The following is a 16,319-nucleotide window of genomic DNA, read 5'->3' on the forward strand; positions in this document are numbered from 1 at the left end:
TCTGGCGCAAGTTATGGAAAAAGTTGCAGGCCACTAAAACCAGCCTGCAGACCCTGCCATCTCAGGGTAAGCTGACCGGGAAACAAAAAAAGCAGAGTGCAACTCCACCGCTGGCGCGCAAGACTGGGGCTGTGGTCGGGGGGAAGAGGCGCCCTACTCCGGGCAGAATGACAAACCCCAAGCTGACTGCACACACACGTAGCCCGCCCAGGCTGAGGGCCGTACGGAGAGAGCCTCCGAAGCATCAGCCACCATGCGGGAAGACTGCCCGCCGATGGCGGCGATGGAACACCGGCAGCAACCGCTACACCCACAAAGGGACTGCCTCGAACTCACCGAGCTCTCGAGCCAGTGGCAAGAAGATGCCACCCTCTACACAGGCCTGGGGCTGGAGGGGATCCTCACACTGAGATTGCAGCTCCGACATCTTGTGCCATCTCGCCCTGGACGTCAGCCTGCCACGGACCGGCATGGGCTGAAAGAGACTGGTTTGCTGATGCATAACTCCCGTTTAAGCCGCTCCTCTTATGCTGTATCATTGTTTCTCACTCAGGGACCCCTGTGTTTTTTATAATTATAGTTCTATTCCACTGGCTGCCGCCGTTTCCCTGGCACTAGAGAGGGAAACAGTACTCCCTATGCATTGCCCTCACGTTTACGCTTACACTTAACGTCTTATCATAAAAAGGTGCACTGTATTTTTCTACCGGTTCACTCTCTTTCTTAATGGACCAACTGAGCTAGCCTGTCTATACAGTTTGAATATATACCCTGACAGATTATAGGTTAAGCTCATACACACTCTTAGATAACGTAGCGATGTCTCATTTTTCTTATCTCCCAACATGTAACTAACTCCTACTGTTTTAACTAGTTAAGCCCAGGCTACCCGTCTAACCTGTCAGTTTAAGCGTACCCTCACCACTGGGACATAATTACATGTTAAACTGTATTACTCTTGTTAAACTGAAAATGTGCTAGTTTACTTAAGCCAGGAAAAGGTCCTTATGTGATATTTTGTACCGGCAGAAGCTATTGTGGTTGAGCATATCGTTCTGCATTTCTGCATATCTGTGCACTCAAAAACATAATATGGCGTACAAGCGACCTAGCTGAGCAACCAGCATTATTACTTACTCTATCTCACTCAACCTTCTTAGGACAAAGCAAATGTTTAGTTACGCTGTTAAATATAAAAATGGTGCTAAATTTCATGCCACTGTATACCTTGTAAGTTAATCCGCTGCACACCCTCTCTGATAGAGCTAAAGTTAAAGCTAATGTTTAGGACAATGTTATTGTTTAAGCTCATGTTCAATGTGAATGCCACTTCTGTGCTGATTTCCTGTATTAAGATGCTGATGGCGCACCATGCCTGGTGTAAACTTACTCTAATAAGCTTGTAACCCACAACTATATGCCATAGTCAGTTAGAAAACCACACTGTGTACCTACCGAATAGTCACTTATAACTGACAAGCTGATCTATAACTCGAGGAAACTTTGTTATATAAAATTACAAAATGTGCTATGTTCTAACTTGCCACGCAATTGTTCATATGTGTTGACAGATAAGGCAGATACTGCTGTTGTGGCATTACCTGCTCCATTGTATGTTTCTTGCTATGCACAATAAAATAAAGAATTAAAAAACAAAAAAAAAAAGGACACTATAGTCACCAAAACAAAAATAACTTAATGAAGCAGTTTTGGTGTATAGAGCATGCCTCTGCAGTCTCACTGCTCAATGTTCTGTCATTTAGGAGTTAAATCACTTTGTTAAGCAGCCCTAGCCACACTTCTCTGCATGATACTTATATAGCCTTCACAAACACATCCTGTAAAGAATAATCTAATGTTTACACATCCTTTATTGCATATTCTGTTGAATCAATACTGTCTTATCTCCTGCACTATTAATAGATTGCTAGACCCTGCATGAGCCTCCTTTCTGTTATTAAAGTTCAATATACAGAGCAGGAGATAACAATTTAAAAATAAGTTACATCTGTTTGAAAGTGAAACCATTTTGTTTTCATGCAGGTTGTGTCAGTCACAGCCAGGGGAGGTGTGGCTAGGGCTGCATAAAAGTGATTTAGCTCCTAAATGGCAGTGAAACTTCAGATGCATGATCTATACACAAAAACTGCTTTATTAAGCTGACCATAGTATACATTTACATTTTCATACAGATGTTAAGGTGACAATTATGCATATAGTATACAGGTCTAATTAGGTCAGGAGACAGAAAATAGACAATATTCTTCCAGAGAGTTGTAAATATTCTGTATTAAAGATCAGAGAGTGACAATAAAAAATTAAAATAGAGCAACATAGCCTGCATCTGCCCCTTTCTTATGCAAGATGCTACCAAGGAGCTTGTACATGCTCTAGTAATTTCCGGTATGGGTTATTGTAACCCTCTCCTAATTGGTCTTCCCAAAAGCCACATTTTCCTGCTACAGTCTGTAATGAATGCTGCTGCCAGACTGATTTTCCTCTCTAGTCGGTCTTCTCACACCTCACCGCTCTGTCAGTCCTTACATTGGCCTCCTGTATCCTATAGGATTCAATTCAAAGTGCTAACCTATACCTATAAAGCACTAAACCTTCACAGATTCATAGGTATGCCCCTTCTCAGTATCTCCTCTCTGCCCAGGACCTTCTCCTGTCCACTGCTCGCACCCGTACAGCCAACTCATGCTTGCAGGACTTCTCACGGGCGGCTCGATTCCTATGGAATAGCCTGCCTACCACCATCAGACTCTCCCCTAGTTTTTAATCGTTTAAGAAGTGCCTTAAAACCCATCCCTTTAGGAAAGCTTATGGCTTCCCAGAGTAACCTCTAACTCACATACCTGTCTACTGATTGCGATTTCCTGTCCTAATGCATTTTATACCCCACCTCCAATAGACTGCATGCTCATTTGAGCAGGGTTCTCTTCAACCTATCGTTCCTGTAATAGTTAAATCCCCCCTCTCATAATACTGTAAAGCACTACAGAATATGTTGGCGCTATATAAATGGCAATAATAATAATAAAAATAATAATAAAAAAAAGAGATGATAGCATGAAGAGCTCAAAGTGTGATTGGCATGCAGCACTTTCAATGATTATTTAAATCCCCCTAGAAAGCAATGTAGTGTGAGCAAGGTTAAATCCTTGCTCACACCAGAAAACCCCTCTGTCAGCTGGGTAAATTCTTAGTGGCCACTTACTGAATATGGTGATTGAGATACTCACAGGGTCTGAGCAAATGCTGGAGGATTTCCTTCCATGCCTCAATGGCATTTTGATCGGTGCTGACACTCAGGGGTCAGTCTTAGGGCCATGGCAGCAGGGGGCGCCACCCGGGACTATGAAACAAAATAGCGAGGCAGCAGGGGCGGGGCTTACCGAGCGGTAGGGACGGAGCTTATCAATATGTGGTTATGATAGACGACTATTTTCTTTTTGAGATTGATTTCTTTTTACAATTGAAGGGCACGTCCATGGTTCCAATGTGTCACCCACGTACGCAGGCATTTTTATGTTAGGGTGTTTTGATAGATGAGTGTTTTCTCTAGCTCTATTTAAACAGCATGCCAGAAGTTGGTGGTGATATATAGATGACATGCTGGTATTTATATTTGTTCCTTAATTCCTGTTCTGACTGTATCATGTTTACTATGACACTTAATTTTCACAAACTACCGTTCTTGAACATTTTGATAGAAAAAGGTAATCAAGTATTGTCTACCGACTTTTACAGGAAACCACTTGATACCAATTGTGCCGTACACTAGTTTTCACGCCCCTTCTACCTTTAAAGGTGTCTAGAAAAGCCAACTGTTAAGGTTTAAATGATTGGTGTCTAGTGAAAACCATTTTGAGACATGATTGAAAGACATGGTAGGAAAGTTTATACAACGTGGGTATCCCACCTCTACACTTACCACCCAAAAAGATTAAATAAAAAAAATATTACCCCAGAAATATCAGGAGAGCAAGAGTGAGATAAACTGAGACACACAAGATAAGATTCATATCCACGTTTGGTACACATTCCTCGAGAAAAAGGAAAATTGTACGGAAACATTGGTACATTTTGACTGGTAGCTACCCAACTATTGAGGAATTTACAAGACCCCAATAATGACCTATAAGAGATGCCCATCATTCAGGGACAAATTAGTTAAAGCCCCATTACCAACAGAAAAAAAGGGCAATATTAAACGCAAGGGCAACCATACATTATTTCTTTGCTGTTTTAATTTAAAATGTTTTCCCTCTTTTTATTTATATCTTTATCCTTGCTGTTTTAATTTAAAAACGTATTCACTTTTTCTTATATTATATTTTTTTATTTAGTTGCGGTTTTCCCTCTTTTTTTTTTTCTCTTGCTGGTTTTATTCCCCTCCTTGGGTGTGCTGATGCTGCTGAGCTAATTAGGGGGAGTGCCCCTTAATTTCCATTTGTGTGGGATATTTATATTATCAATATAAACCCACTACTGACTCACAGAGCTTGCTCACTGGATCGCTGGAGTTTGCTTGAAAGTAGACTATTTAAAGTAGTCTCTTTTAAGTAGGAGTTGAAACAACAGGAATTTAAACTATAAGTGAGTTTAAACCAAGAGGGTAAATATTGTTTTGCTCACTTGTGTTTTTGGGAACTTGGGATGAGTGCTAGCAAGATTGCTGTAGCGGAGGCACAATATTCTCCTGGTTATCTCCGCTTATAATCCAAGTGAGGCTCAGGAACAAGGCAATTGTAAATCCACAGGCAAGGTTTTCAGCAGGCAAAGTAATACAGCAATATCCCAACAGCAATCCCAATAACTGGACGACACACAGTTTTAGGAGCATAACTGACAATCTTTATTCCACAGTGCCTTATAAAGCATGCTCCGATGCAAGGGAGGGGTTTTCAACAATTAGTACAGTACCGAATCCGGTATTAGTAACCTCCCACACATCTCCTCCCCACAGCTTACATCATAATCCCCTTATACTGTACTCAAACTCCCCCAGTTCATGGATGTACCCCTAAACCTAGGGGTACCCATTTAAATGGCACATCCCCTGGTAGCCCACGTAGTGCAATATCTGCGTACTTCCTGGCTGATCCCTGGCCAGAAGAAACTTTGGGTCAGTCTGTACCTAGTGCGGCTGACCCCTAGATGTCCGGATAGCGGAATATCATGCGCTATCCGGAGTAACTCGGCTCAGTACCGCTGCGGCACCACTAGCTGCCTCATCACTATCGGGTCTGACCCAGCAATCTGCTTGTCTGTTTCTCTGTACAAAAGCTGCTTGTCCCAGACAAATCTCTCTCCCTCCCCCCCGGGTGAGTCCGTGACTACCTAGTCCCTATATACTTGAAGCGTAGGGTCTGTTACTACTTCTGCTGCAAATTCATTAGGTGGGGCCCAGGGCATACATTCTAAGGAAGGGGAAGAGTCTCTTACCTGGACCTCCGGCAGTGTGTGGTAGTCCTGGGTGCGGGCCTGTTGTCGGGTGACCACAGGGTGGGCTTCTCCTGTGGTGGGCGTCTGGGGTTCAAAAGCAGACGTGAGTCTCCCCAGATCGTTCCCCAATAAAACTTCCGCCAGTAACTGCGGCATCAACCCCACCTCCACGTGTGCTGACCCCGCTCCCCAATGTAAATGTACCCTTGCTGTAGGTAGCCGGTACACTGCTCCCCCGGCTACCCTGACGGCCACAGTTTTACTTAGTTTCGCCTGATCTGAAACCAGGGTGATAGTAGCTCCCGAGTCCGTAGCCCTTGGACTGCTTTACCCTCCAGGTATATGGTCTGTCTGTGATGCTGTCGGTTATCAGCATTGGCCTGGACTGGATCCGCCTCATGCAGTACCTCCCACTGTTCCACGGTGGTAATGGGAACTGCTGAACCATATGGTGTGGCCACTATATCCTGGTAGTGGTGAGCTGCGGCTGTTCTTGGTGGTGGTGGTGGGCCTGGACGGATCCAGGTGGAACGATCCCGCAGCTGTGGGCATTCCCTTTTATAATGTCCCCATTTCTGGCAGTGATGACAGGGGCCAGAAGTGGGCTGGCGGAAACGTGGCTGTGCAGTGGGTGGTGGTGGTGGTGGTGGTAGTTGTCTCGGTGGAGTTGGGGTGTAGGTGGTTCCCCCAAAGGTTTTAAATGTGGCTTTTGGAGCTGCCGGTTTGGGTTGCCTGCGTGCATCCAGATACTCATCTGCCTTCCTGGCAGCTTCGGTGAGGAATGTAGGGTTTCTGTCCCTCACCCACTCCTGGGCTTCGCTGGTTACTCCCTCATAGAATTGCTCCATCAGCATCATCTGGATTACATCCTCCATAGACCGTGCCTTGCTAGCTTTCACCCACCCGAGTGCTGCCCTTTGTAATCTGCATGCCCACTCTGCGTGTGAGTCTTTCTCCACCTTCTTTAGATCCCTGAATCTCCGCCGGTATGCTTCTGGTGTTATAGCATACCTGGTCAGTATAATTTCTTTTACTTTGCTGTAATCTCGTATTTCCTCATTAGGTACAGTACAATATGCCTCTGCTGCCCTCCCAGTTAACCTTCCGGCCAAAATAGGTACCCAGTCCTCTGTGCTGATTTTATGCAGTGCACACAATCTCTCAAAGTCTTGCAGAAAAGCGTCTATATCTTCCTCTGCCTCCACATACGTTTTAAAAGCCTGGTATGGTATCTTAGGCTTACCTTCTTGTGGCACATTTACTGTAGAGCTGTGTTCTGGGGCTGCTGTTGTCTGTTTCCTTAAGATGAATTCCTGGACCTCAGTCATAGTCTTTGAAATAATTTCTGCTGGGGGGTTTTCCCCATAAAAAGACAGCCTAAATCGTAGCTGCCTCTGGAACTCCATCTGTTCCTGTGTTTCTCCCGAATCCCCCTGTTCGGGAACCGAATCGCCATCCATTCGGTACTCCGCCATAAGTTCAGTAATGAGTATCGCTTTCTTCTTGTTGCTGGCTTGTATACCCCTTGCCTCTAGGAGGTCCTTTAGCGTGGAGAGTTTTAGTGTAGCAAAATCAATCTCCATCCGTACTCCATTTACGCATGTTCCTCTGTGAGTCTGGATCCCAGCGCTGCCAACCAATGTAGCGGAGGCACAATATTCTCCTGGTTATCCCGCTTATAATCCAAGTGAGGCTCAGGAACAAGGCAATTGTAAATCCACAAGCAAGGTTTAAGAAGTAATACAGCAATATCCCAACAGCAATCCCAATAACTGGACGACACACAGTTTTAGGAGCAGAACTGACAATCTTTATTCCACAGTGCCTTATAAAGCATGTTCCCATGCAAGGGAGGGTTTTTCAACAATTAGTACAGTACCCAATCCAGTATTAGTAACCTCCCACACATCTCCTCCCCTCAGCTTACATCATAATCCCCTTATACTGTACTCCCCCAGTTCCTGGATGTACCCCTAGGGGTACCCCTTTAAATGGCACACCCCCTGGTAGCCCTGATCTGGGTGAGTAACATATCTAAAAATCACCCAGATCGGACAAGGGGTTCGGGAAATTCATGGAGGTACTAAAAAGACCGACCGTGCTGGATGCAACAGCCGAATTGGGTTCCATGCGATGGGGCCCTGCGGTCGGTCACCGTATAAGGGAACACTTTACACGAACGGCTAATGTTACAGAGATTAGGTGGGGTTCACAGGAATCCCCTCGTTCGGTTGTTTCTGTCCACCGAACGAGGGGCCGTTCGGTAGTTTGGAACCGAACGGACCGATCTGGTGGAGGTCTCAGTGGTGTTTGCCTAGTCGAGTGTCCGATTTGGGTTCCAGACACTCGACGGCAAAACACCGCTGTTCGGGAGTTTGTAAAATCGCCGCCACCACGTGTTCGTTTCCCGAATGGCGGCCACCCAGAGACAAAGGACCTACTGCATAGCTCGTCAATTACCCGCTCGCAACATTGTTGCCACGTGTAATTGATTGCACACTTCACACAGGGGAGGTCTGATTGTTCGGTAGTTTCATTCCCTTAGTTTATTCGGATGATTCTACCGAACAATCAGAGGAATACACTTCTTTTAAACACATATAAAACTGGCAATGTACACGAATGCAGTTATTCACATGAAATTTGTAGGACAGCCCAGTGTCATCTGCTACAATTGCGAGTTTTACTCAGTGCACATCCTGCTGCATGTATGCACCCCATGAATGAATCTGTCCAGTGTCCATAACTCTGTGGCAGGTGTGAGCGAGTGGCTTTTCTGGAAGCTCATTTTGGAGATCTGGAAAGGCAAATTGCAACACTGAGGTAGATTGACAATCTTGAGAGGAGTCTGCTGCTCACTTGAGCAGAGTTTAGTGGGTGCAGGTAGTGGAGTGAGAGGAGATGAGACAGTTGGTGAACAGGCACATAGCTGGTTAATAGTGGGCGAGGAAGCGGGGGAGGAGGAAAGAGGAAAGGTTTAGCTAGTCCTGATCTTCTGCAGCCTAACAGATTTGCCAGTTTGAGTGACAATTTTAGAAGGAACTCCTGAGCTGATGCTCCCAACAGTTGTGGGAACAGCCCCTCTAGTACGGGTAGGGATGAGAGTGCAAGATAGACTAGATAGGTTAAGGTGGTAGGGGAGTCTATTATTAAGAGAGTAGATAGGGTAATCTGCCACTCTGATCGTCTCAACCGGACAGTTTGCTGTCTCCCGAGTGCTCAGGTCCGGCATGTTGCTGACAGAGTGGAAGGATTATTGGGAGGGGCTGGGGTTGACCCAGCTCTCATGGTCCATATTGGTACCAATGACAAAGTCAGCGAAAAATGGAAGGTCCTAAAGAATGAGTTCAGGGAACTAGGAAGTAAGCTGAAGAAAAGGACATCCAAGGTAATGTTTTCAGAAATATTAACTGTGCTGCGCGCTACAGAAGAAAGGCAGCAGGAGATTAGAGCGGTCAATGCGTGGCTGAAGTCTTGGTACAGGAAAGAGGGTTTGGGGTTTTTAGAACACTGGCCTGATTTTGCATTTGGGTCCAACTTGCAGAGCCATGATGGATTGCACCTAAACGGAAGAGGGTCTGCTGTGCTGGGGGATAGGATGGCTAAAAGGTTGGAGGAGATTTTAAATAAACAGTTCTGGTGTACCTAGTGTAACACACAGAGGAGAGGGAGTCTGACTAACACTGTGCCGCTCAAACTGGAAAAAATAGGGATTCACTACAACCTATAGGGAAAATAGCAAAGGGAACACTCTAGAAGGTAATGTATAAAATCCAGGAGCTGGCTTGTGGGAATGGCTCAAATATAGTAATGCAGGATCATTCGGAATAGATAGTTCACTAAAATGATGATGCAGAAGTGCAAAAATTAGTGAATAAATTAATGGGTACTATGCCTTTAAGAGATAAAAGTTAGAATAAAAAAATCAGAGCAGGAATAAAAGCAAATGGAAAGTATCAGGATATATAAAAGGAAAGGAATAAATAGGATAGGAGGAGTAAAAACATATAAATGAATAAAAATAGATAAGTAAAATACAAGTCACTGAGTGGAAAATAAATTGATTAATGAGTATGCAAAAAATAAATGTGCAGTGCAAGTATCTCTATCCCTGATCCAATACAGGGTAGCTGATGCTTGCTATTAGTAATATACTTTGTAATAAACAAAGATGAAAGTGAAACAAATCTTCAATATTGTAGCAATGCAGTATAAGGGAACTGTATGCTATGGCAGTACACACAAACTATCGCTGTGGATTGAAAGCAATGGTGAAAACTAGAGTTAAGGGAACATTACGTTTTTTGGATCCCGGACCCGAACACAGACATATTACTGTATGTTCGGGTTGGAGTTCGGTGTTTGTCGATGTAATGGCGCGTTTTCAAAGGCTGCAGGGCAGTCAATCAACAAGCGTTTGACTCGTGTGCCCTTAGAAGCCATCACAGCCATGCCTACTAATGGCATGGCTGTGATTGGCCAGTGCAGCATGTGACCCAGCCTCTATATATAAGCTGGAGTCGTGTAGCGCCGCACGCACATGAGGTCTTATTAGTGTAGGGAGAGGATGCTGCCGCTGTGAGGGACAGCTTAGGAAATAATTCTGCAAACTAGTACATTAGTGAGGTGCACTTCATATCTGAGAGTCAAATAGAAGCTTCAAATACCGCGGTTACATCGGAGGTTTAAAAAGTAAATATTTTTTGGTGCTAAATAGTACATTAGTGGGATAGTACATTAGTGGGGTGCACTTCATATCTGAGAGTCAAATAGAAGCGTCAAATACTGCTGTCATATTGCAGTTTCCAAAAGAATTTTTGGGTGCTAAACTGCTAAATAGTATTTTAGTGGGGGGCACTTCATATGTGAGAGTCAAATAGAAGCGTCTAATAGTGTGCTTACAGCGCAGTGGTAAACATTCTAATTGTTTTGCTGCTAATCTGCTAAATAGTACATTTTGGGGCCTGCTCTTCATATCTTAGAGTCAAATAAAAGCGTCTAATAGTGTGCTTACAGCGCAGTTGTAAAAATGCAAATTTTCTGGGTGCTAATCTGCTAAATAGTACATTTTGCGGCCTGCACTTCATATCTGAGAGTCAAATAGAAGCGTCAAATACTGCGGTTACAGCGCAATTGTAAACATTCTAATTGTTTTGCTGCTAAACTGCTAAATAGTACATTTTGGGCGTGCTCTTCATATATGAGAGTCACATAGAAGCGTCAAATACTGCTGTCACATTGCAGTTTTAAAATTAAAAATGTTTATGGTGCTAAACAGTATTTTAGTGGGGTGCACTTCATGTCTGAGAGTCAAATAGAAGCGTCTAATAGTGTGCTTACAGCACAGTTGTAAAAATTCTAATTTTCTGGGTGCTAATCTGCTAAATAGTAAATAGTACATTTTGGGGCCTACTCTTCATATCTGAGAGTCAAATAGAAGCGTCAAATAGTGCGCTTACTGTGCAGTTGTAAACATTCTAATTGTTTTGCTGCTAATCTGCTGCTTACATTGGAGTTTTAAAAAGTCAAATTTAAAAAATAATAATTTTGTGCTGTATATTTGGGGTGTACACTTCATATCTGAGAGTCAAATCGAAGCGTCTAACAGTGTGCTTACAGCGCTGTTTTAAAAATTCTAATTGTTTTGCTGCTAATCGGCTAAATAGTACATTTGCGACCTGAGAGTCAAATAGAAGCGTCAAATAGTACGCTTACTGCGCAGTTGTAAACATTCTAATTGTTTTGCTGCTAATGTGCTAAATAGTACATTTTGTGGCCTGCTCTTCATATCTCAGAGTCAAATAGGAGCGTCTAATAGTGTGCTTACAGTGCAGTTGTAAAAAAATTAATTTTCTGGGTGCTAATCTGCTAAATAGTACATTTTGTGGCCTGCTCTTCATATCTGATAGTCAAATAGAAGCGTCTTATAGTGTGCTACCGCACTTACCGGGGCGACACCCGTCATTCTGCTCCTACGGTTGAGACACCATCCGCTATGGACACCTGTCTAGAAGCTATGATTACTGCGGCTGAGACTGCCTCTATTGGAAAAGCAATCTCACGAGCCTCCCACTACTACCTCAATATAGAGGCATGGAGGGACTCCGGGTAAGCAAGTAGAGTCAGGCGCTGACTCACCAGACATAACCAGACGCATACACCTAGGCATTATGGAAAGGGTGAAGGCCCTGAACCTTCCGCCCTGTATGGCAAGGCCCTGCGACACACTCTGGTCGGGTTTCTCCAACCTGACAGAGGTATATCTCCAGGGTGAGTTTTGCGAGGAAACACAGTCTACAGTGCTCAGACACCCTCGTCAGAAGGCAGGATTTCTTTGGCTTTTAACTACTACCCCTTACCTGCTAGTCCTATATCTTTGTATTTCTAGGTGGTTTTATCTAGGTCACACTAGTTCTTGACTATCTCTGCTGGTTTTCCCTACAGCTTGCCTTTCCTATCCGTTAGATTTCCGTCCCTCTGAGGTACATACTGTTACTCTATCTGAATTTTATCTGTTGCCTTTTCTTTCTTTCATATCTTCCGTTGCCTCCTGCCTGGGTTGTTGAGAGGCCTAACTTGACCTCCTCCAACCTCCCGGGCTCTCGTGGATCGCGGAGAACGTATCCAGCTTTCCTCAGGCTACCGATGGTCATCCTGATTCTCGCGCGCGGGATCCGGGCGGTTCATTGGTAGATTCCATCATCTTTCCAGAGGTTACATTCTCTCTACATCCCTTTCTGATATTAAGATGGGCATGGTCCGAGTTTGTATACTACTCCGTCTACCATCTGTTTTATTCCCAGTTGATCCCACCTCTCAGGTGAGTGATTCAGAGAGATCTTGTGGTCGGAGAAGGATCCTCCTCAGGATCGCAGTCCGGCATTAGTCAACCTGAGCCTGATATGGACTCTAGTTTGGATTGCAAGAGGGTGTGGCCCTCCATCACCTCGGCCCGAGACTGATATTTATTTACACAAGTAGAGAGCGAACCTCTCTCTTATACTGAACCAGACATTTATTCATTATTAGAGGGCGCAGCCCTCCCTCAACCTCAGTCCGATACTGAGATGGGTACAGAGGACATGCTTTGAGGGTGACCCACTCTCATACAAGGAGCTGGACACGGATGTAGACACTAATCTTGTTATTAACGGTTACGGCCCGCTCCTGCTATCAGCCTGATGCTGACACGGAGTTTGATTACATTATTAGAGTGCGGCTCTCTCATACGCTCAACGCACTACGGTGTCTTCTCCTTGATTTTCACACAAGCTTATACCTGTACAGGACAATGATGTCTGCATAGAGGGGCATCCCTCCTACATCCAGTTCAATATAGAGGTACATACCACATACCGGGTTTACCGCTGATGCTTCAGCTCTTGTACAGGTGTATAGTACACCACCGGTATGAAAGAGTGACGATGCTTTATAACGACTGGGTAAGGGGAGAGAACCCCTCCATTTAAGATCACGTCTGTGCTACTGATTTCGTTATAGAGGGCTACCTGATCGTGCGGGGTAAACATGTTTAGACTGGATTTCTCTATTTCACCTCCTATAATGGATCATCTAAGCTCTTGCCACTGGATCCCACACAAGAAATACTCACTGAGGTATTACTGGGGGAGATTCCCCACATTATTTACACGCTCCCCTGAGACTTTATGGGACAGTGTAGGGGCTGTTGAACAGCTCCCAGGTTTGGCCCTTTTTGTTGGTGACCCTATACCTCCCTATTGGATGTACTCCTGGTGACGGTACGGCTAACAGATGAGCCTCAGTTAATACAAGAGTGCAGGTTTGGCATAATCTACACTATATCAAACAAGCAATAGCACTCTGTCTAGGTTTTACAGACCATTGCGTACCAACGGCTCAGACTGTTTTGTCCCCATGTCACGGTGACACAAGCTCCTGAGACCTTCACAGAGCACACATGCACTGCCTTACTCAGATGACAAGACTGGGGAAGGCCCACAACCCAGGCTGCAGGTACACCGTACGCATAGAAAGAACGGAATCTTCGGTTGACTTTGGGTTCCCTGGTCATTAACAATCTTTTTTTTTTTTTTACAATTATAATTTTTAATTTCAATACTTTTAATTTATTTGTTTCTCTGTTACACAAATATTGGGGAGTAGAACGTTGCAGAGGCCACATAGTATCCCTTACCTTAAAATATTTGCACAGAACCAGAATGACCATTTCAGTTTCATACATTAGTTGTGAAATAGTTCACAATAAATGATCAAATACACATTGGTATTTGTAAGGAACATTACATTTTCAGGAATACAGCTTTAAAAAAAATGCTACAAGAATGTAAAAAAAACCCCAAACATGTGAGAAAAATACCAACACAAGGTAAATACGTCTACACCAAACATCTATTGAAGGCAGAGCACTGCTACTGCAACCTGCAAATTTTACGGGAAGCATACTCACAGTTCCCACATAAAGTACGTACAGTGTACAAACATGTATAAAGCACATGCTAGGCTGGAGATTATGTGGTATATAGTTCAACACTTGGCAGTAGTTATGTTCATCAGTGTTTGTTGTTATGGTTGGTAAAGCATCATTAACCCTTTAATTCCACATTTGGCCACCCCTGATTTGCATTTTTTTTTTTTTTGAATATATCTTTATTGATTTCACAATATAAACGCATATATCAAACTGGTTTGTGGTAAAGCTAGTAGTTGCCCACGCAGGGGCATATACTTCAGCAAATAAAGGTGCAAACATTTGGTCGCTTACGCAGAAGCAGATGTATCATATCTTGTATAGCATAACATAGTCAGTGAAGGCAATCATGTGCGCCAAGAATCATGGTATGGCGTGTTATTTAACTACATAACAGAAAATAACCTAAGCCTATAGTGCTGATAAAAGGGAGGCAATATGTTCTTAGTATGACAGCGTATGAAAAAGCATTAACTGTATATTAGTTTCAAGTGTAGTACAGTCGATGCGGTTAGACGCCTACGTTGAGGCGTGTGTTTTAAAATTGTTGTTGGCATGAGGCAAACTTATTATGGTTTCATCTGACTAGCATGCGGTTGCCTGCGTAGAGGCGTGTGGGTCAATGTATGCACTTATTCACATATATTATGTATACATAGGCTGTTCAAGTTTAGGCATCGCAAAGGTCATGCATTATTAAAATAAAGTCAGTGCATGGTCAGGTAAATATAAGCAGTACAGTTAAAGCTACAAACATGTAGGACACATTGTGATAGCCTGGCTTAATGTATAGCAAAGCTATTCGGTTGTCATGTAGCTGGCAGGAATTATGTATGCAGCAATAGACAGCAGCAATCATTGGCCCCTTAGGGCATTATAGCATAAACTATTTATTCCTTTAGTATTTTAAGCTACCGTAGTAATGACCAACTTGTATCGAATAGGCAAAGCAAGTAAAAACCAAATTTACGTAAAGAACAGTTACTTAAGCAAATCATAAAACAGTCCCTTCATCCTTATCTGTCCTTTGGTGTTTTATTTATTCCTTGTTTGGGACAGTGCTCAGGTGAAGTGGACCCGTAAATCTGCAATGATTGAGTCTCTCCGCTGGAGATGGCCCAGTAGTGCCTGGCAAAGTAGGTTGGAGCTGCACAGGCTGCTCTCTGCTGTGGCCTCTGGTACGCTAATGCCAAGGGTGCCTCTACTGGCCAAGCCAGTCTGTCGTCGCAAGGTCTCTCTATTACCCCCTCTTTTCCCCTCCAGGCCTGCTCCGGCCGTGCAACCAGGAACACTGCGGTGCTGTGGGCACTCAGGGATGTCGGCAGTCCGGCAGACTCCCACCCCTGAAAAGTCCTCGGCCCCTTGTCCCCTGCACCTCCCCAGCTCCTGCAGTTCCCTGTCGGAGCTCCAGCCCCATGGTGCCTCACCCTTCTCCGGTCTCATGCATGTCGCCGGCGCTCGCCTCCCCGGCCACCGGTCCGCCGGGGGTCCAGCTCACCCCTATGACACAGGGCTCACAAAGTTGGGGGCATCTTTCCCTGGACCACCACCAAATCCTGGGGATAGGGCCGGCTCCGCGCCGACCATTCTGCCACCTCGGGGGGTCCATCCGCGGGATCCGACACACCAGAGGGCCCAGGAGACCCTGTGTAACTCCCTGCAGCTTTTGCATGCAGCGGCCATCTTGGCTCTTCATGAGGAGGGATTCCTCATTCCTCTTGAAGGTGGACGGCTTCCACCTTATCAGCTCCCACATCTGCTGGCTGGCTGTGCTGTATGCAGCCTTTACCAGTATAGGCGTCCAGCACGTTGCCGAGGCGGGAGCTCCCGTCACGGCGCGGGAGTTGCTCTTTGTCGGAGTGCTCCCCTCTTGTGGCTGCTTCAGCCCGGGTGCCTCGGCTCAGCGCTTCCCCGCGGCCCAGGTATTGGGCGCATGCGGTCGGGCTCCCAGCCGTTGGTAGGCCGGGGATGGCCGTCTCCGCTCATCTGACAGGTGAGGAGTGACATGCGTATAGCGGGTGAAAGCTTAGGCCATTCTCCGTGCATTGGTGTCGGAGGCTTCGTCTTTCAAGCGGTCAGTAGCCATATTTCGTGCTGTTTTCATGAGCTCACAGCCGGAGCTCAAGCTGATGGCCTCCAGTCGGCCCGGCGGCCCGGCCCCGCCCCCGGTCATTAACAATCTTGTGATGGATGACAGGACTACCTTTGCTCCTCTGAAAACATCTAGAGAAAATGATTTGGTTTTGGGGGGCCCTCCTTCTATACACTAATCCCTCACGGGAACCGCCTTGGTTTGGGTTTCCGCTAACCCACCTATTCAACTACCGTCAAGGAGACCTACTTGGACTCTATGGGGAAACCCTGTGTGCCCCGACTCATACACAGGCGTCGCAAGTCG

General features: G+C 45.1%; 1 protein-coding gene across 3 annotated transcripts in view; it reads right to left on the reverse strand.

The window, feature by feature from the left end:
* RHBDF1 (rhomboid 5 homolog 1) overlaps window positions 1-16,319 on the reverse strand; it is an 864,530-nt gene that overhangs the window by 220,968 nt on the left and 627,243 nt on the right. The window lies entirely within an intron of this gene.

The sequence above is a fragment of the Pelobates fuscus genome, chromosome 8, assembly GCF_036172605.1.
Source record: "Pelobates fuscus isolate aPelFus1 chromosome 8, aPelFus1.pri, whole genome shotgun sequence".
Taxonomy (NCBI): domain Eukaryota; kingdom Metazoa; phylum Chordata; class Amphibia; order Anura; family Pelobatidae; genus Pelobates; species Pelobates fuscus.